The 22,056-nt window shown below is 42.8% G+C and overlaps 1 protein-coding gene and 1 long non-coding RNA gene across 8 annotated transcripts in view; one reads left to right on the forward strand and one right to left on the reverse strand.

Annotated features, from left to right (window-relative positions):
• Positions 1–762: 762 nt before the first annotated feature.
• LOC116442366 lies at positions 763–4,798 on the reverse strand. The gene is made up of 2 exons (XR_004239532.1): positions 4,738–4,798; positions 763–3,961 (listed from the first exon to the last, which is right to left on the reverse strand). It is a non-coding gene; the product is annotated as an uncharacterized LOC116442366 (long non-coding RNA).
• A 5,723-nt stretch (positions 4,799–10,521) lies between these two features.
• ATP2B1 (ATPase plasma membrane Ca2+ transporting 1) overlaps positions 10,522–22,056 on the forward strand; it is a 60,890-nt gene continuing 49,355 nt past the window's right edge. For 5 of the 7 annotated variants that reach the window (XM_032105196.1, XM_032105191.1, XM_032105197.1 and 2 more), the window contains exon 1: positions 10,769–10,947. The gene's annotated coding sequence lies outside the window, so the exon portion shown is untranslated. Of the gene's footprint in view, positions 10,615–10,768; positions 10,948–11,736; positions 11,756–22,056 lie in introns of those variants that run through there. The other 2 variants (XM_032105192.1, XM_032105193.1) reach the window with 2 other exon arrangements.

Below are 22,056 nucleotides of genomic sequence, written 5' to 3' on the forward strand. Positions count from 1 at the left end.
ATAAAGCATCTCCTCATTATCCTGCAGAGGCATAGCCCTCATATGTTTATATTGGCTATGAAAGACAACTTATATTTGATTCAGTCTTCAGAGACAACATTATTTTTTCTTATGTGTTTTCCATTTCCAAAGGGCAGCGCCCAACGAATCAAATGTTTCAAACCTTGCAAACCTGTCATCCAATGTCCAAAGTCTGGGAGAATGCTTAAATCGGCACTAAAGAAAAGGATAAGAGAGTGATGAAAAAACAAATAGTTTCACCTAAAATTTGGCAGCAATTCAGTGGACTAAAAAAAAAAAGAAATCATGGAAACCTTTTGTGGGTAAAGCAAATTGTTTAATTGCAAGGTTATGCTATCATTAAATAGGGAGTAGCAATTATATCAAACTATATTAATAAAAATACAACAATGTTATTAACTTGAAAAATTAAATTTAATGAGTGAACAACATATGAAACTTAAAGTGTAACAAAGAATAATGAATATCTCTTTGGAGATTAGATTTCGTCTTTAGGAAAAAGGATTTTAAACTTTATTAAGGACACTTGAATTTTATAATTTAGAGAAAAAACTGATATTATAAATGGTTGATACATATTTTCTTTCATTATATCTTCTCTTTGTCAAAGCAATATGAAACCCATTGTTAAGATAAATATTAACTATGAAGAACAGCAAATATCAGAGGAGACAATAATAAAATGTGGATATTTTCTCCCCAGCATTTCAGACTGTAGGAAGCTTGACTCTGCCATGTTCATTCTGGTGAATATTGCTTTATTTATTTACTCCCTAAACTGGTACTATCTAGCATTTAGTGAATTAGCTTTTTTAAAAGCTCTTGCACAGACAATCCATTAGAAGGCTCTTGCCTTTTCAACCACAATAAGAAGCATATTGTCTTTTCAATGTACACAAACATTATTTAATCTCATCTGAATTCTCATGAAACTTTGCTATGTCTTCCACAATTTTCACAAATATCACCTTTTATTCCTTCTTGCATTTGATTTTGACAATATAAAGTTCCTCCTTATTATATTTTGACACCTAATTATATTTTGAATTTTTTTTTGCTTTGTAATCAGATTTATACATAACAGATATCATAATATAAGAACACTGTCGAAGAATAAAATTAAAGCATCAAATAATAAAAATTATTTCTCCTAAGACATTTAATGTACAGCAAAATATGGCAACTATTCTTTAATCATTGTATTAATAAAACAGATCCTCCAGTCATCAGCTAAATGTACAAAATTTAGAAATAACAATAGAAAAGCAAGCCAAAAGTAGAGAACAGATAGTCACTATCAGGAAGGAAGGAACATTGTCTAAGCAGCATACAGAAACCTTATGAGTAGTGTGTAAAACCAAAAAAAACCAAAAAAACCCCAAAAAACAAACAAAAAAACCCCAACCCAAACCAAACCCCAACAACAATACCCCAAAACATGTGTCACTAAAGCCAACTGGAAACATACCATACCATACAGATTATGGCATAAAAATGAAACATTTTTCTTAAACACTAATAAAATATTTTTGACATATAATTTAGATACGTTTGGATGTACTATACCTCTTATTTCACTGCTGGTTCAAAATACAATCTAAAGGAATTGTAACACGGGTGAATGTGTTTTATATGATTAATTATTTGTACTTTTTGCTCAGTTAGTTTTTAATTCCTGTAGACTAATAGAGTTCCTTTAAAGACAGCCCTGAAAAATAGGAAAATGCTGGATTGCAGCAGTCCACTAATGAATATCTAAGATACAATGACTCAGGATCTGCTTGAGATACATTACCACTCTAATTTCTCCTTACTCTGAAAAATTAGTAAATGTCTTTCTAAATCCCTATACTCCAATAGGTCAACATACACAAAGTGCTAACTGAGTAAGGGTGTGTGGAACCAGGACTTCGTTATTTAATTATCTTTCTTCCTCCCTCCCTTCTTCCTACCACTTCGGGAAAGAGGTGAGCACTCAGCAAAGTTGTTCAGCCTTTCCACCCAGTGGGCCATAGGTAAAAAGTGAGGAAGTTGAACAACAAAATAAGTTGGACCTGATTGGTGATTTCTATTTTAAAAAATACTTGCTGATCCTTGTAACCCTGCTGAAAATGACACACACTTATGAGGCTTCAGATCAGATGCTTCTTCAATGTATTTCAGAATTGCAATAAAGTTGAAATATATTAAGAGAAAAACCCCAACAAATATTCCTTTTTCTTGTAAGGATGGCAAATAAGTGCACTTGTTTAAATTTTCAAAGGACAGACTGGAGTTCTGGTAAATGCTTTTTAATATTGCACATGGAAGACAATGTCTATACTGAGAGAGAAAAAGAAGCTCCCTGACACAAGTAGTATAATTTCATGAGTTCCTTTAGGCAGTTTATGTCCTAAACCTGCACAGTCATGTGCAAGTTAATCTACATACCTGTTCTGTTTGGAGTTTGCAACACAATGATTTTAAAAAAAGCCCCATCTAATACAAGTATGAGATATATATTATATTCATTGATTTTTCTCACATCATTGTATTTAATTTTGTCAACCATAAAACCAAAAATATTATAAGAATATATCCCAATGTGCACATTGCAGGAGAAAATAGAAGTGTTGTAGTAAACTATTAAAAAACTCTACCCCTCAGCCTCAAAACAAAAATTTTTGAAGGGAGGCAAAAAGTTATTATTTTTATCTGTCTCAGTCAACAGTGGGAAACTCCACACAGTAAAAGTACTGCAGTATGGGATAAGAGTATTATTATAGCTACATCTCTGAATTTCCTGGCATTAAGGGTTTAAGAGAGGTACTTTATCTTAGCTTTACTTGCCTGCCAATTTAATGTTTCATGGAGTTCTTTATCTAATTTAGAAAAGAGGAATAGATCAGAGGAAAAGAAAAAAAAAACCCCAAACAAACCTTATCTGTACAATACTATCTTTTTTCTGGCTCTAGAGGTCTTAATTAACTCCTGCTGATTTCACTTCTTATGGTTAGCATCCATGGTTTACCATAAAAGTTCTGGTTCCTTTTTAAAAACAAACAAACAAAACCACAAACAAACAAACAAAACTCAACAACATTTTGTATGGATCCCATCTAAAACCATCAGATTTCCTAACTTTTTTTCTAAAATGGATATTTCTGCTTAACTTCACAACAAAATTAAAATGGATAGGGATATGCATGAGGAAAGAAACATAATAAGGAAAGGAACAATTTTTGGTTTAGGTAACAGGGTGGATTTTCTAATACTGACAGAATTTGTGGTCATTTTACTGTTGTCTCACAATTTAATTTTTTTTTTTTTTTTTTTTTTGCAAATTATAATACTGTTCTAGAGTTTCAGCTGGACATCTTTTTAGATTGGTTTCCTTCTTAAGCAACATCTCTATATGTATTTGTATATTTTTATATTTGTTTATACATGCCAACACTATTTTTGAGGGGGATTCTTGACCTTTTTCCAAGTGCTTACATTTCCCTGTACTTTGACAGAGCATCACAAGCTTAAACAGAGCCACATAAAGGTCGGGGGCAGATAAATATACGGTGATTACAAAGATCAGAGCTTAGGTCTCAGTGTCATTTTCAAAACATGTTGTGAGAGTCCTGTCACTTGGACCCTGCAACTCAAACTGTATTCCTAAGAAACTCCATGCACCGCATCCATTGCAGGACCCACAGTTATTTTCTTCCTATGGCCTGCTGGTCTTGCAGCACTTTTAAAGGCCACTTACCTATGCTGTCAAGGACGTCCCGTACAATCACTCCTATCTGTAGTTTCACAGAGCAGCTGTGGGCCCTTTCTGCTGTCCTGGGGGCCATTCTGAGTATATGGCTTGGTAAAAAAGGCACTGCCCAGGCTTGGGGGCTTGAACGTGAAAGGCACTGAGAATTAGTTGAACAGTGAAAATGGCCTGGTTGTTTTTAACATCAAGCTGAGCGAAACACAATAAATAAACAAATTTAAGTTTTACTGTAAATCTAATATTGAATAGATCTGAACACCTTTTACATGCATTCACTTTAAAATACCTTCTAATAATCCAAGATATTTTAACTAAAATAGGCATCAGCTTTAGTAATTATTAAGTATGTGCAGCTCTCACCGAATCCAGTCAGAACTGAAGATAACAAATTGTCAGTGTTTGGACTGCTGACACGTACAAAATATTTTTCTATTTTTTAATCCACTTCTCTCCTAAAACAAACTGCCTTTACTGCTACCTAACATGTTGTAGCCTGAAGATATCCTACAGCAGTACTATTACTAGATGTACCCATAACATGATATATTCAAGCTTCAGTAGCCCAAGACAAGGCTGCCGTGTTATCATATTGAGAAAAGAGAACTTAAAGGAAAATTCTATTGATCTTTTCTACTAGAACATAATAGAAATGTAGTTTATGTTATAGGAACTTAGTAAATTTTCCTCATTTTTATGAGTTGGCATGCAACATTCTGAATTATTTTTAAAAGTTTGTTTCCACTTACCTTAATATTTATGATTCTATTATTACCTGATAATAGAGACAACACCCAAGGCAAGATTCATCTTTTGACTGCTCATAGTCTACATTTAAACACTGTAAGCATACTTGATTTTATGTATACAGAAGTATAAACATTTTTTTAAATACTTTTGCTATAATTTATACTACTGTGGAGAGTGATTTTTTTTAAGCTTTGATACTAGATATTTTATATCCTCACCTTTTCATAGATATCCAAATTTTGACCTTGAAAATCTTCAGATCTGTATTTGTAATCTGAAAAAGATTATTTCTGAATAAATCTTACAAGGCTGAGCCCAGAGGTTGAAACTATTTAAAAATGCATGTGAAGTAGGTCATTAGTAATATTCTTTAAATGCAATTTTAGGTAGGTGGAATAATTTTCTTAGTATCTTAAACCTAGACAAGATGATTTAGAGCTGTATGTGATTAACAAAATAAACAATTTATTCCACTGTGTTCTGGTCATCATTTATCATTTGAATGATTAATTCTTGACTAAGGTAGTAGAAATAAGGTAGTGCTCTTTTCTGTTACTCCTCCTTAAAAGAAATGCAGAATGGGAACTGTTACCTCTAATGACTCTTAAATGTTTCAAACCCGTCTTGAGCAATCACCAAGGGGGAGAAATGCTAAGGTTGGCTGAAGGAACCCAAAGCGTAATTGAGTTATCTATTTTCTTATCCAAAGGACTTTGAACTAGCATTGTTAAGAGACATTTTGCTCCTTAAGAAAATTTCCCAGCACTGATGAGATCAGGGAGGGGCTACTCTTTATAAGACCAATTTTTGTGAGTCAGGAGTGTGACTCAGACTGGTCAGTGATGTTGATTTTAGTTAGCATCAGAGAGAGATAGCTTGGTTACCCCTTTTGCTTCTTATCTGGTGGAGAGGAGGAAAAAACAAATAACTCCCTTGTCACTTAATCACATTGGAGAGGAACACAACAATTTACAAACCAAATATTCAGTCAGCATGAACTGGAATAGGTCACAAAAAGAAGTGAAATCAATGAAGCCTCACTAACATCAGCTGAAAAGAGGGTCTCAAAGGTAAGGCCACAACTTCATCAGACAAGTTAGAAGGCTTAAAAAGCAACACATCTAAAAGCACACACAGTATCATAAATCTAATGAACTAACATTTTTATTTCGGTCCAGAATTGTACATATCATGAACCCCCAAAAGGTCCTCTGTAGTTTGGTAAGTAAAATAGTCACTCCTACATTTTGAGTCTTGGGGTGATAGGTGAGCAGCAAGAGCAATGCCTGTCCACACCGAGGAGTTGATGTCTAACAGCAGCTCCTGGGAAATGGAAACAGTAGCTTATTTTTAACAAACCCTTCTAGTCAACTGGACAAAACTGCCTCCAGGACAGCCTTGCTTGAAACTTTGGCCATCCTTTAGGGATTCAACAATGAATTTGCCTTGGGGGAGAAAGTATCAGCTCCAAACTGGGGAAGTACTACACAGGAAGTCACTTCCATGGAGGTAGCTGGATGCTCGCTAGATGCATTTTTAGTAGTTATTTACTGAGTGATAGCATACATCCATTTCCCAGTCATTTCTCACTTTCTAAGAGGCAACCATGGTCATACTATGTCATCACCATCCATACTTGGTTCTAATGATTTATGTTTTCTCATGAAAGGCTTCCCAAATGGTTTTATTTTTTCCTGCTCTTTATAAATGTGTCAGTTATTGCTATCCCACCCTGCTCTATATTCCCCTTCTCTCTCATGCCTGCTCAAATTCCTTTAACTGGTCAAATTCTTCATCAATTTCAGGATTTATGCTTTGTTTTTGGTTTTTTTTTTTTTTATATTTGCATGTAGACATTGTGCCCTTGTTCATGAAATACCTTTCCACTCTTTCATCTGCTCTGGGACTGTAATGTTGCTGGGCTGCAGAGGTGCCTGAAAAGAACATAAAAAGAAGAAACAGTTAATATATTAAGTCCAGTGTATCTTTTTTTTTTTTATATATTTAATATGCAATATCCATGAAAACCAGTTTGTGCAATAACTGTTACTCCTCACATTGCCTTGTGTATTCTTTTAATCTTTCACCCTCCTGATCCTGCAGTATCACAGTAAAACATAAAACTGAATGAAAAAAAAAAATTATCCAAAATTGTTGAGGGGGAAAAATAGAGAAAATAAAATCAACTATTTGAAATTATCATATGTATTCTCGAGGGGAAGCACATTATGCACAAATCCTGAGCTCCAGAACAGTCAAGAGAAAGAATTTTGAGCTTATAAAAATGCAAATGTTTACAGATAGTCATCTTTCCTAAGGGCGGGGTGGAGTATTTCAAGATTAAATGGTGATACTGTTTTGTTGCACAAGGTCATTGCTAGGCTGCAGGGGTGAATAATAGAACAATTTGGTCATTGTGCCACCTACAAGATGAGTGAGTGGTCTACTGTTTGCCTATCTAGATGGCTGTTTAGTCTTTTAGGCAACGATTGATCTTTTAGGATGCAGGATACTGGAATAATCACAAGATGCAGCCTCCAGGGCCTGTCAGGAATGAGCTCAAGGCATCAGCCAAGAGCATGGAAAACAGGAATCTTCTCCGCGGTGGACTGAAGAGATTGGTCAAACAGCAGTATTGAACTGAGAAAGGCAACTGGGAGAAGTGTACCTGGCACAGAAACATTTGGTTCTGCAAAACCCGTGGAAGTTTTAGACACTCGTATCTCCTTGCTCACACACAATTATTCCCCTAACTTGGCATGCTTATTCTGTGCTCTCCACTTCCATCCAATTTAATAAACTGACTGAGTTTGAACAGGATTAACACTAACAGAATAGTCAAGAAAACAGTTTCAAAAAAGTTAAGATGTAGACACATATTATGAAAAGCCTGTTTTCACTCTTCTCCAATCAAACCCACCATGAGATTTTGCCAAAAGTCCCCTAGTTGATACAGGATGGTGAGGCGGGCACTCAGACCTTGGTCACCTTATTAATTTTTGACCAAATATTGTAACGATCCAAACACCCTAATTCTTACTCTTATGTTAAAAGTCTCATAGTAAGGAGATTAGATACAGGCAATCCACTTAAATTTTCTGTGACACATTTTCTGTGTCTATTAAAATGTGTGATGCTTGTGTCATTAGCATGTTGGTCATGGAACTGAGCTGAAGTACTGGCACTGATTTGTCAAGTCTGGCCTTTCCAAATGGTCTGCAAACCAGTCTGAATTTTCCTGAAATGGTACTGTTTCCTCAAAAGTTAAATGAAAGGTCTCCAGAAATATTTCTTTGTGCATCTTGGTTTTGCTTGCTTTACACCATTAGTGACCTACATTATATGGAATGTTTTCTGTTTGTCAATTATATACACTAACCCTTAGAAACAGCAGAAGCACCTATTTTCTCACAGAAGAAAAAAAATTATGAAATCTGTTGGATATTGAGGATTAATTTGGAAAATTTTTAAATCCTCAGGGAGAAGATTCTGTGGAGATATAAGAAACTTCTCCTTATTTTCAGTCAATGTGTTGCATGTTTTTGTGCTATCCCTGTGTATCAATGCAAGAGGAACATTGACTATTGTGTGCCTTGAAAAATGTATCCACTTAGAGAATTCTACCATAAAAGATAATGATTATATGTACCCCTCCCACCTTTGCTTCCTTTCTGTGAAGAAAATAGGACATTATTCCAATTTCATAGAAAAAGTACTGAAGAACAACCTACCTACCTTCCCTCAAGACAAACGGAAGCAGGTACAGATATGTACCCAAACTGCAGTGCTTTAAACACATCATCTCCTTCTTAGCTGTACCAAAGCTAATTTTATCTGCCCGAGAGCGAGGAGATATGACAGAACTGTGCAGAACACATCTGCCAGGCTTATAAAGCTGTACTGAGAAATGCAATTTCCAAGTGCCTGGGGAAAGGAAGCCTCACTGAACTACAGCCATAAGTACAGAGGAGGATGCTGAACTGCAAACAGAATGCAAGAGAATTTGTTTTATGTATGTTCAGGTAGTTTTATATTCTCCTTCTGGGAAGAAATGCAAGAAATGTCCTCAACAGAACAGTCTGCAGGATTGCTTACCTCATTATTTTGATTTTTCAATTGACCTCTAGATACGGAGAGGTAAGGTAGTATTTTTAGCAACATCCAAAATGGGCAGGAGCCATTTACTGCTCACAGTCTCTTTTGATTGCTTCTCTTGAACAAGGAGAAGAATGTAACAGACATTCAGGTAAGAAAGAAAGAGACAATGAACCTCAGGCAAGCCATAATAATAGCGTAGTTAGGATGATTTATTTATTTCCCAGTCCTTGTGCGCTGCTTTGTGCTGACTTCATCCTGTTGCTTTAACCCTCTAGGCTCTGCATCATCTCGGGTACAGCTGCATAAGCTTCTCCATTCATTTCCTTTGCAGCACTGGGATTTGAACGATAGCGAAGGTGAAGCAGGATATTTATGGCAGGCTCAAAGAACCTGACAGCTTGGGACACAGCTGGCCAGTCACTCCAGCGAGATGTCCAACAGGGGAGAGGGGAGGATGTCAAAACACAGCTCAAAAACCCACACAAATAGGTTATAGAATGGCATACAGTTTACGGATGGGTATTTTTCATTGGGCGGGGGCGGGGGAGCGGGAGCGGTGAGAGATCTACTGCACTGGAAAAGAACAGAAATCAGGGTTTTCATTTCCAGTTTAATTCCCAGTCCTGTTATTCATTTCCAGCATCTCCCCGGACAACTCACTTGGGCTCAAACGTTGATAAACCCATTTGTTTTTCTTTCTCCAATCGAAGAGCCTTCGGCTGGAGACTGGGAAGCGCTGAACACCTGCGGCCCCCCCACACACCCCGTTCTCCAGAGGGAGCTGCCAGGGTTCTCCGAGAGGCGGACACGCCTGACTGGAGGCTGGACCCGGAGCTCCCTGATCCCCACCGTCGGCAGCGAGCGACACGCTCGTTCCTGCCGCTCCGGACCCGCCAGCGGCCCCACGCAACAGGGACCTCCTGCCGCAGCGCACCCCGGCAGACATAACGGAGCCTCGCCCGGGCTCCACCGCGCTCCCCGCGCCCTGTGCTCAGCGTCGCCAGCGCGGCTCCCACCGGCTGCTCTCGGGAGGGGGAGGCCGTGGGGGGACAGCGCCCCGGGCCCCGGCGGGCACGGCACTGCACGGCGCCCCCGCGCCCCCTGGGGCAGGGGAGGACCGCGCCCGGGGCGCCCGGCGGTCCCTTAGGGAGCCTCCCCCGACGGCGTCGCCCCCGCCTCCGGGACGGCTCCGGCCCCACGCACGGCCCCCGCCCACCGGGGCAACAGACGCGTCCCGGTCCGGACGGTGGCCGTCCCTCCCTCGTGGGACCGCGGCCTCTCCCGCCGCCGGGGGATCCCCGCCCCTTCGAGGCAGCCCGCGTCCCCGCTGGCGGCGGCCCGCGACCCACAGGCGGAGGAACGCGACACGACAGCCCGCCTCGCCCCGCCCCCGTCCCGCCCCGCCGGAGCCGCTCGTGGCAAAGTCACCGACCCCCGAAGCCCGCCGGGCTCCATCAAACGCCGCGGCCCCGCCCGCCGACGTCATGGAAACAAGCGCGTCAGCCTCCCGCCCGCCAGTGGCGGCGGCGGCGGCGGGCGGGCATCCGCGCGGGGCCCCGCCCCCGCGGGCGCCGTGCCTACCGGGGCCCCGCCTCCGCCTCCCCCATTGAAGACTCCGCACGTCGGGTCCCCCCTTCCTCGGTCGAGAGAGGGGCCCCGTCACGTGGCCCGCACTCCGCAGGCGGCGAGGGAGGCGGCGGGGACCGGCGGCCGCGGCGCCGGGAGAGGAGGGGGCGGTGGGCGCGGGCAAGTGAGTGACCGCGGCGGGCGGGCGGAGGCGGGAGGCGGGCGGATCGCCGCGCTCCGCCCCGCCCCGCCCTGCCCGGTGGCGCCCGGCTCCTGTAGCGGTTGCTCTGCGGCGCAGGGGCTCGGCGGCGCGCTCGGCGCTGCCCGGTGCGTGCGGGGGAAAGGAGGCGGGCGGGCCCCGGGGAGCAGCGGCGGCGGTGGCGGCGGCGGTGGGAGCGCCCGCGAGGAGGGCGAATCGCTGATTCCTGCCGGTGAGGCGACGGGGGCGGGGCGGGCGGTCCGCGCCCCCCTCCCTCCCTCCTTCCTTCTCCTCCCCCGGCTCTCCCCGCACCAGTGCCCCCTCCCTCCTTCCCTCCCTCCTTCCCTCCCCAATTCGGTCGCCGCTTCACCCCCCCCGCCCCCTCTCCCGCCCTCCTCGCGCGGCCGCAGGGCGGGGGCGGCGCGGCGGGGCCGGCCGGCCGTGGGCAGGGCGGGGAGCGCGGGGACCTTGTGCGCTCGGCGAGCGAACGAGCGGGCGGCGTCAGGTTCACGGGCGCCTCGTCCTGGCCCCCGGCTGGCGGCTGTGTCGGCCCCACGGCGCAGAGGTAAGCTCGGCGGCGGCGGCTCGGGGCGGCTCTCCTCCCGGCTGGCCGACCGGGGTGGGCAACAGCGTAGCGGCAGGTGCAGCGCTGCTCCGCTCCCGCTGCGGGGCTGCGAGCAGTGGCTCGGGGGGGCGGCGCGGCCGGAGGGGCTGGGTGCCGCGCTTCCGGGCTTTCGCCGGTTCTCCCCGCAGGTAACCGGAGCGTGCACCTGGCCGCCACCGTGCAGCCGGGGCACGGCGTGACCTTGAGGGCAGCAGATGCGGGGCTGAGCCGCCGCGGGAGCGCACCGCCATACCGTCGGGGACCCCGCGGCTGGACACGGGCGGCACGCCACGGTCCCGCAGCTGCCGGCGGGCGGGCGCGCACACGCCGTGGATTAAGGTGGTGCTCAGCCCTCGCCGCCCGCCGGGTTAAGTAGCTGGGATTAGCCCGCTGCGGCAGCACGACACCGACATCCCGGGCGCTTCGCCGCCCCGCGGGGGCTGGGAGCCCGGCACCCGCACCCGCGCAGCCTCCCCCGCCGCTTGCCTCCCTACCTCCCTCGCCCGCCCGCCGCGCCCCCAGGGCGGTGTTTTTGGCCGCGGCTGAGTCGTACGCAGCTTTCCGTCGGAGCGGGCGGGCTGCTTTGATTTATCGATGCCTGGCCGGGCTGCTCATCGACCGGCGCGGACGAGGAGGGGATGCGGCACCACTTCGGGTGCCGGGAGAGCGAAGCCCTTGCGGGCGTTTCGCCGCGGGTGAGCCTGGCCCCGCGCGGGTCCGCTCCGCGGTGGGAAGCGCCTCTAACGGCGGTGTCATCCTCGTCCCAGGGGTGCGTGTAACCTTTGGCTGTCGCACCACGTGAGTTTGGGAGCGGACTGGAGCCTCCGCCGGGGATGGCTGGCCGCTGCGAGCGCGGGAGGCAGCGCTCGCGGTGGGGAGAAATGGGGTGGGTGTCCGCGCCGCCGTCTGCCCGGGCTTCCGGCCGAGCCTCTCGGTCGGTCGGTAAAGGCTGGAGTCGGAAGGGACTTAGGATTTCGAGAAGAAGATCTCATGAGAAGCTGTCGGGCTGAAGTGGTCTGTGGTCCTGAGGAGCGTTTCCTTTAGAGCGGCCGTGCGAGTGGTGTTTACCGGGGGCAGGAGGGGGCTCAGCCTGAGCCCGGGGAAACGTTCAGAAACCGAGAGCTGTGGTCGAGTCCGTCCCAGGGTTCGCAGCCTGGGGGGCAGTGTATTAGTTCAGCTGTAATAGGCGTTTATGTAGTACTGTGCATGTTCCATACTCCACAAAAATCTTTTTTACGTTTGACTTTTTAAACGGTCGCGGGTGGTGACGAGAGACACGACCAGTAACAAAATTTCGGGGGCTTTTTTTTCTCGTGATTTTGAGATCCACGTTACAGAAATCCGTAAATATCTGTTTTATACGGCATTCGTAAATTTGTAACTCCAGATGCGGGGGCTTTCTTCTCAAGGTCCGTTCAGAAGGAACTGGTGATAGTACCTTATGCTGTGTCTGAAACCGTCATTCTGAGAATGTTTGCTGGTATCTTGCCTCACAGTGCTTGAGAGGTGACTACCTAGGTGGCCATTCAAATCATATCCCTTCTTAGAAGTCAAGTTCCAAGCCCACTTGTGAAATATCTTCCATCATTAGTGGCTGGCAATCTTGACTTCCTGGGGAATGAAGTGGGTGTGCCTTTGGAAAACCACTGCCTGTGGAAAAGCTGCTGCATCTCTGAAACATTCCTGGGTCCTAATGAATTTGGGTTAAAATAAAGGGTTTAGGTGCTTGAAAAGGTGTTGGTTAGATAACTTGCTAATTCCTTGGTTCACCATACAGTGTGTTCAGAAGGTGGTAGCTGTAGCTATAGCTAGGGCCATTTTTTCCCCCGTTTGTTGGTGCTTTTCAAGGATTTCTTCCAAACACCACAAATCGTGAATTCCAATAGAAGTAAACTTGTATATCTTTAAACTATTGGCTCTTCTGGCAGGAATAGCTTCCAATGTACTAGGACTTTAATACTTATGGCATAATGAATGGAAACTCTCGGTGTCAGTGGAAAAAGTGGTCACTGAATTCAGTGAGGGAAAAAAACTCATACACTTAAATGTGAATTTTCGGTCTGGAACAGCATCACTGTGTGGTTCGGTTAATTGCTGCTCCCACTGTTGATTATGGTAACTGACCCAGGTTAGGTTAGCTGAAGGAAATGTGAATCCTGAGTTGTGTACAGACACTTGCAGGTTTTCCCAATCAATGTTCCTATGTCGGTGCTAAATTGCCACATTATTGCTTCTATCCACTCAAAGAAAAACGCTGCTTTCCATGTGGATCATTAAAATGATACAAGTCAAAAATAATTTTAAAGGGAATTGTGGATGTACTCTTTGTAAGAACACATACTGTTACTACTGCATATTAAGCAAAAGTGTTTGGGAATTCAAAGCAGAAAACAAGACTTCTGTCACATTAGCATTGAGTAAACTGTGTATCGGTTTCTTACACAAAGTTGCATTACATACAGATAGTGGTACAAGGAAAGGATCCCCATTCATGTAATATATATTCAGCTAATAATCTGGGGGTAATCCTGCAAATTAAAATCCACTGTTGTCTAAAATTAGAGTGTCATTTAGAAAGTCAAAGTGTCCTGTAGCAAAGGCACAAAGGTCTATCACTACTATTATCTTTAACTGCTTGAATTTATTTGGAAAGAAGAATATGATAAATGAGGGGCAATCATGAGATGATACTAAGAAGGAAGAAACATAGGCTGGATCTGCTAAAGCCGCCTCAAAAACAGATGCTTTGGGAGAATTAACTTCACCGACATTTAAGATTTTAGAGCTGGGAGCTTGCTATTAACTGCCAAGTTCAAAATGGACCTGCTGAAACAATCAATAACGTGCCATAGCAAGCAAGTCTCCCTTGACATGAGGGTGGACAAGATAACCTAAAGTATCTTCTAACTCGAATTTCTTCCATTAAGGTAGACTAAATATTAATGGCATTCTTTACCACTGAAATATGACCCCAGTAATGTCTTTCAGTGTTTGAACTGTTTATTTTAATATATGTTCTCTTCTATTTTTAAAGAGAAAATAATACTAGTGCCACAAGGGATTCACATTTTGCTCAAAGTCAGGTTTCAGTTAGCAAAATTTAATGCAGAATAATGAACAGCTATGATTAGTCCTGGGCATTTAAAGGTAAATATCTTTTGAGAAACAAGGGAGACTGCTTGAATCTCTAAGAGATCTCTGTTATAGAAGTTCATGCTTATTTTATTACAAAAGGATCAATACAATTGCAGTAGTAGTCTTAAATTTGTATTCTCTAGTATTCTCTACTTGTCTTAAAATGAGTAATAATAATAAGACTTGTTAAAAGTTGCAGTACAGGTGATAAGGATCTTTCTCTATAAGGTATTTTAATTAAAAGCTAGATAAAATCTAGGAGTTGCAGTATTGTGTCTAAAAAGCTAAGATTAGCTCTGCCTACTGCCTTTCTAGAGTGTGTGCAATGGTCTCAAGCAGGTTTTTGGGTTTTTTTTATTCAAACCTGTTAAGTTTTTTCTGAAGACATTTTTATTTCTTCTTGCAAAATTTAACAGATTGAAGAACAAGGGAGGCAGGAGAGAGGAGGTGATACTCTTGCTGATTTGAAAAAGAAAAGTGAGCCTATGATGCTTTATGTAGAGGATGGGTATTTCTCACAAGCATTAAGATTTACTAATTTAATTCAAAATAGCTTGCCTTTATAAATGTTGGATTCCTTCACTTTTCACTAACTAATGTTAGTGTTCTCCTAACTTAGGTTTCAATTAGCTGAAATGACCATGTTCATTAATTGAACAGCAGAGTGATAAAAAAGTGAGAATTTTTTGTTAGTGAAGCCCCCCAAACATCTGTTATTGCATGTAAAAAATAAAAATGTGTTCAGCAGTTTCACACAGATGATGTAAGCAGTGATAATGAGCAGTAGAGAAGGAGGGTTTCCAGGAGGTGACATGTACAATGAAATCAACAGGCAAAATATTAGACTAACCCATCTTGAAACAGTTGCACCTACTCACACTGAATGTAATTTCTGCACAAATACATGGTATTGTCCGGTTTGTCTTTTATTTTTAAATTATCAGGCGTTCAAATACAGTTAATTAAAATGAATTTCTAGTTTTCATGACAGATTTCACTTGATATGAGCAGTATCTTTGAAGGATCTGTCTGTTCAAGCTATTCATATTCCAATACATGTTATGAAAATTATTTCTGCTGCCACTTATAAGTCTTACTCTAACTGACAGATGACAGCAGGAGGTGTTATTAGTTTAATTTTGGTGAATTGCAAAGTAGGAATGAGGCTTTCTCCATTGGTATTGCAAAGGTCTGCTGGGAGAAGAAATCTAAGGAAAATGTAGGAGGCATTTAAAAAAAAAAAAATCAGAAATAGCTCTGAAAATAATTTTTTTTTTTTTTCCAGTAAGAGATAAAATGTAATTGCTGTTACAAAGCAGACAAATAACATCTGCCTTGCCTTTGAAGGGTAATGGACTGAGAAACAGAATATATTCCTCCTTACTGGTGTTTGCAACAGTACTGTGCAGTTAAAGAGTGCATGGATGCATTTGGAGGATGACATTTGATAAACTTTGTTGCTGGCTGCTAAGTCTGGCTGGTTCTGCCACTTACAGCATAACTTCTCTCAGCACTAGGGGTAGCCCTGGCTTATTGCTGGCCATAATCTGATGCTGCTTTGGAGAAGAGAGTTAGGTAAGTTTCTGCATGGCCTCCTATTTACAGTGGACTTCAGTGGTTTGTATGTCCAGTTTTCTTAATATTGTGTATGAGCTGGATGTCGCCTTAATTCCCAGTGAGCACAGGAAACACCATGTTCTTAAAACACACTTCGGGGAGCCTATCACTTGTAATCTGCTACCCTTACTTGTGCCCTTATATTCACAGAAAGATAAGGTAGCAGCAGGGAAAACAACACTATTGGGTTCTCACCACTTGGTGTACAGTGTCTGGTCAGAGGAGCCCCAGGATGTACCATGCTCTGCATAGTTGATAGCAATAAACCCCAACTCAAGGCAGGAAAGATGATTCAGCCCACTCTGCTTTAAGCAACTATCTAACTTCTGGGGCTCAGCCCAAGGGTCATAGTGGTGTGCTCTTTTTCTGCTTATGTCTGCATTAAAACTTAAACTTTAATATTGACTTTAAGATTTTGAATCAAAGATGAACTTAATCACCTTTACATTAAATACACCAGGGAAAGAAAAATCAAGTGCTGTTTGCTGGAGTGTTACAGATGTGCCCTTATGTAGAAATCACATAACTTTTCTTCCACTTGTTGTTTGACCAGTGACTGGTGGCTTGTCTGCATGGCTCTTTCAGGATTGCCCCTGTGTCTCTGCAAATACAAGGATGTGTTGCTTGTGGTGTGTATTTTGGCTTCTGTCTGGATTTTAAATAAATCAAAACAACTGGTGGCTCCTTATGGGGATAGGAGGAAGAGTCACTCGCTGTGTTTGATGGAGTTTTTCCACTGTAGAAAGAAATAACCATAGTGCTATGGTCTTTATTGAAATAAGTAGCTTAGGCCACTCGCAATAAAAAAGTCTTGTAGTTACAGCACAGGTTTTTTTTTTTTTTAAAATACTTGTAGAGTGTTCTAAAAAGTTTAAAGGTGTTCACTGTGACTCTCCAAAAGCTTGGAAAACGTTTAGTTTTGTATGGTAGGCGTTTCAAGAGATAGGAGTCTTAAATCCCTATCAAATGATTGGTTAGTAATTTTTGTTAATATGCTTGATGATTTTTTAATATTCCAAAGTTTTGTCAGGCTTTTATGAAGACCTTCTAAAGCTGCCAATTGATCAGCATAATCCAAGTGACTGAGGACAGAGAGAGCATCATTTGTAATTGCCTATTTGGCTTGTCACTGTGAGTGTGTCATGGGCTGGCTGAGGTGGCCTCATGGCTACTTTCATTTCCACCTTAGACTAACTGCAATAATTCCCCCCTCCTTTGTGCCATCTCTGCCACTTTGAGTCGACTCAGTGCACCACTAGATGATTTTTTACACAATCTTTGTGCACAAAGTCTCTTCAAGGTGAGAAGTGAGGCTCACGTGAGGGAAGCAACATGAATCTTTGGATTGGTGGTTGGGAATGTTCCTCCTTGTGTCATATGAAACGGTTCCCCGGAGAGTATTAACCTTTTCACATAGGAGAACTTGAGGTTATTGTTCTGACAGTAGATGGGAGAGTGGTTTGAGTGCCAGCCTTTAACTAATGGTGTTCCAGAAGAGTATATTTGGGTTAAGACACATGAATTATATTCTTAGGTGGTTTCTGATACTACAGTGGAGGAAAAGATAATGTGCTTATTGTGTTGTGCATCCAGACTTTCTTTCAGATGTTTTTACACAGACAAACCTGAGTAGATAGTAATAAGAAATAAGTAGAAAAGGTGGCAGGTATGGTTAGCCCTTAAACTATCTGAGAAAGGGTGGTATTTTTGAATCTCTTCTGGTTATTTAGATGTAGTAGAGAGTAGATCAGTATCTTAATATGTATGTTGAACAGGAGTTTTTTCATTTCCATCTAGGTGCTGCTGCTATCGGTGCAGACATTGCACTTCATATTACTTTACATTGCTTGGGTCTGCCAATTTTTCTCTAGGGAATGAAGCTGGTGCAGAACTTCATGAAGCCTATGGAATACAGTGCAAATCAATACTTAAATTAGAGCAGTGTCTAGCAGCCTCACTCTGAGGTTGTATGAAATGTGAAATGATTTAAACTGGCTGCCAGGGTCTGTGCCAGATGGCTTTCAAATATGCATAGTTGAGAATGACAGCTGGAGAGGGTAGGGAAGGTTCTTTACCACTGCTAGCACAACTGCTTTACTTCTGCTTTTTTAATAACGCAAATCATTTCAGCTTGTGTTCACCTACTTCTGCTCCGAAATCCATGTAGTTAACAGTGATGGTGATTTTTCATATTCTGCAATGAACTTGCTTTGCACAGTGAAACATCTTGACGTCTTCACAAGAGTCTGCTTTCAGATGCATTTTGATAATAGGCAGATCTTGTTGTGGTGACTGCAGATCTAAGGATTTGTTCCTGAACTAGAGCTGTGTTTCTAAAGTGAGTTGAAAGAGATTTGGGAATAAAGGACTAAATTCTCTAGGATTTGAGGAGAGCATGGCCTCTTTTTTTCCTGGATTTTTGTGTACGTGTGTTGTTTACTGGTAGTAGAGGCACTTACAGTGGAGTTATCCTTCATATAGAGTCAGCCCCTCTGCAACGCATACCAGGTTATGGGAACCATTTGGAAGAACTTTAGTACAAATACACATATCAAAAAAAACCCCAAAAACCAGCATATACAGCAGTGGTACATATTAAGTCTTGCTTGTGAGTGATCAATTTGTGTATGGCTTTCTTTTTTTCTTATTGATCCTGGTGCTGCTGGGCACTGGACAGCAGCTCCTCAAATTATATTAGTAAAAGAGTTTAGAAAAAGTCTTGGTTGTGTGAAGTCTGACACCCTAAAGCTGTGTTGTGCTACCTTCTAACACAGAAAATTGGTTACCAGATGGAAAAATACAACGGATGTGTGCTTGAGGGAAGTACTTCATGTTTTCTGGGAAGATAGTAATAACATTTTTGATAGGTGGACCTCTCATTTCAAAACTGCAATGCTGAATTTGCATAGGCTCAAAACTTTATATTTACCTTCTATTGATAGTCAAAACTAAGGCTACAGAAATGAATATGGAGAATAAGGTTATATACATAAACCCTGGGCAAAATGCTTTGAACTGGACAAAGTAAATACATGTTACCTTAAGGCAGTGATTGTAAAACAGGCCAATTTCAAGCTCCTGATGGGGAGCTGCCAAAGGCTCCTCCTGAGCATTACTGAGCTGACAAAGTAAAAACACTTCTGACCCGCTTTCCTCTTCACTGTCACAGCTGACAGTAGCTGAAAGTGGTGCCGTGGTGGTAGGGCTACTGCATGGCCTTAGATTCCTGGAGTGAGGGTGAACAGGAGACCTGAGGCTGCCTGGCACCTGTACCCTGCTGTGGGGAGGAGGATGCCTGTAGGAAAGGTCTTGGCCATCCTGCAGACAGAAAGCCTGAGCCAGCTGCAGGGCTGTCCTGTGCTGGCAAAGACTGTCCCATGCTGGGGGCAGCATGAGCAAGAGCGTGACCAATGGGTTTTAGTCATGCTTGTGAGGCCACATCCAAAAATGGTGCCTTGTTTTGCACCTCTCCTGACAGTTGATGAGGGGCCATCCTGCAGTGTGTGGGGAGAAGTAGAGTGAGGTGGCCTTGCTTGACCTGGAAGGGGGAAAGCTAAAGAGGGACCCTGGTGATGGTCTGTAGTGGGGCCTTGCAGGGAAGGTGCAGCTAGGCTCATCTTTTTCCCAGGATGAGCGTGGGGGTGTGGAGAAGAGCTTCCATGATTGACTTGAGCTGGTGAGGCCTGTGCTGGCTGGAAGGGGCAGTCCCAACACCGTGTGACCTTCAGGAGGAACCACTGGTGTTGCTGCTGTCTTCCTTGTCACCAGTTCTCATCTAGGCTGTCCCCTGACCTTGAGGTCAGGTGAGCGGTGGTGCTGGCGCAGGGCTGTACCTTCTGGCAGTGGCACAGGCTTGGGTATTCCTAAACTAACTGTGAAGCCACATCCTTCCTCTTGCTCTGACATGGTAGTGCAGCTGCTTGATATGTGAGTTCAGCCCAGCCAACTGTGCTTAACTTTGGCAGAGCAATCCTGGCCACTTACATAAGCATCTTAAAAAACTGAAACTAGTCACTCTGGGCTGCTTCTGTTGCCGAAGCGACACAAGCGCATCTAAGATGAGATTCGTGTGACTATTTTAGATCATGTCCTAGGTGGCTAAATTCAACGTTTTGATAATTATGTTTGAATTTATCCATTGCCTATTTACAAAAAGCGCCTGAAGTGCCTACCTGAGAGGTAGGTGTTCCCATTTGGTCACGTGAATCTTTCATATGATGGGAGGAATGTAAAGTTTTAACCCATTAAATGCACACAGGCTTCAGAACTTGTGATAGATCCTTCAGGTGGTGAAAATAGGTGATGGGGAAGAGCACAATTTCAACACTGACTTCTAAAAAAACTCTTACATCAGCTGCATGCTGTCTATTACCAATTATTGAAGTACTAAATCTTGGGGAGTGATTAATGCTAGAATCAGTAGTTGTTCAGCTGTGTACTAAATAGAAAGTTTTCAGGTTAAAAACTGAGATAACAACAAGCCTCTGTAGATCCTTAAAGACAGCTGCAGTAATTCTAAAGTGTAAAATTCTGTGGAATTTGCTGTAGAAACTTAACCAAGAGGAAGGATGCTCATGTTTCAAGGGGCTTTTCAGCCCTTTCCCCTGCACCCTACTTACTTTATATAAATGGATCATGTGTCTTAACTTGCTGATTAGAAGCCTAATGTCAGCCTCTCAAATGTAAAGTGTGTTACAAACATAGTTATTTGGGAGCTTAGCAAGGGTTCAGTTGTGGAATGAATTAGAATTTGTGGTATATTTCTTGTGAGTATGGTTTCATATTTGCTTAACTCAGGCAGGTTCAGTGTAGTTCTGTGCTGTGTTTTGAGCTGGCACTGGTAATGGATTATCTGTATGGTGAGTCTGGTTAGATAACCAGTCTGCCTGAAAAAAAAAGCATTTTTCCTATCTGTATAAGCTTTTCATGTATTTGCAGGAACTTCACTGTTGTCACAAGAGACTGCAATAACCTGGGGAAGGAAAGGATGATCAGAGTGGTTGAGATGCATCCTGATACTTGATCATCACCATGTTTGTGATGGAAGAAGCATGGCTTTCCTTGCTGTGGTTGCTCTGCATAGAACATAGCTGGGGTCCTGGGAACCACCCAGGCACAGCACACAAATAGTGAATACTGCAGGAGCCCTGGTTTTCAACAGCAAAACCGTGAGATGGCCTTGTTGCATGATGGGGGTAAAACTTTTTAGTCAGCTATAAAATATCATATAAGCGCTGTAAGATGGCAACCAGTTCAGCCCACTCTGACTTACTAATTTTGTGAATCTGCCACGTGAAAATGAAGCTGAGAAGTGAACACCACTTTCTTGTAGATGGGGAAAAGAAACAGCTATCTAACTTGCTGAAGGGTGGTTCTTCTATTTTTAAAACTTGAAACAAGTGAAGGCTAAATTATGTAGCTATAGGCACATTCTTCTTTGGTAGGTAGTAATCAAAATCTAATGATTCAAGCTGTCAAAGCTTTTTAAAGTTCATATGAAGTTTAAAATGATGGGAATTTATCTTTTCTTTGGGAGGAGGAGTGTTTTGCTGCTCTTCTAGAGGAAACTTTGAGACAAAGGCATTTATTGCACTTGCATGAGTTTCTCATATACAGACTTCTAAAGAGTGAAACCTAGAAATAGCCACCCAAAAAATTATTTGATAAATGCTTAAGATTGGAAAGAATTTCATATTAGCTTAGCCTCTTACCAACAAGTTAAGAATTGCTGACTTTATTTAAGAAAAAAAATCCAGTCAATTTTGTAGACTAAAAAAGCAAGTGGATGTCTGTCTGTGGAGTTTTTGCAAGGAAAGTATGTTGTCTCATGTTGACCTAGAGTTTTGGGTTCACCTGCATGAGGTGGCAACAGAATATTAATCTGCCTGCTCAAAGTCTATTCCTCTTTCCAAAACTATTTCCACAGCCACCTCTGTGTCAACACCGTTCAGTCATAATTGTCAACTCCAAAGCAAGCTGATCAATGGAAATGCTAAATAAAGCACCAGAGCTCTTGCCTCAGAGGCTGTGTAAAACCAGATTTGCTGGTAGGTGTGTGCCTCCGTGAATGCCAGCAGAAAGGTTTGCTGTTTGTTACCTTCTAGTCCAACGCTGCTACCTGCCTTCCTGGCTCCTTTGCTTGTGGTCGTCTTGAACTCTGAGTTTTTCAGCCTGTTTTCCATGTGAAGTTGTTTTTTAAGAACTGGAAAACCAAAAGGTTTTAGCTTTTCTGAAACTGAGAAACAGCAGAATCCATAGGAATAAAAACTTGAATTGCAGCTCTATAATGGTTTTGGTTGTTGAGTATTTTGGTTGGTT

The sequence above is a fragment of the Corvus moneduloides genome, chromosome 4, assembly GCF_009650955.1.
Source record: "Corvus moneduloides isolate bCorMon1 chromosome 4, bCorMon1.pri, whole genome shotgun sequence".
In the NCBI taxonomy this organism is placed as follows: domain Eukaryota; kingdom Metazoa; phylum Chordata; class Aves; order Passeriformes; family Corvidae; genus Corvus; species Corvus moneduloides.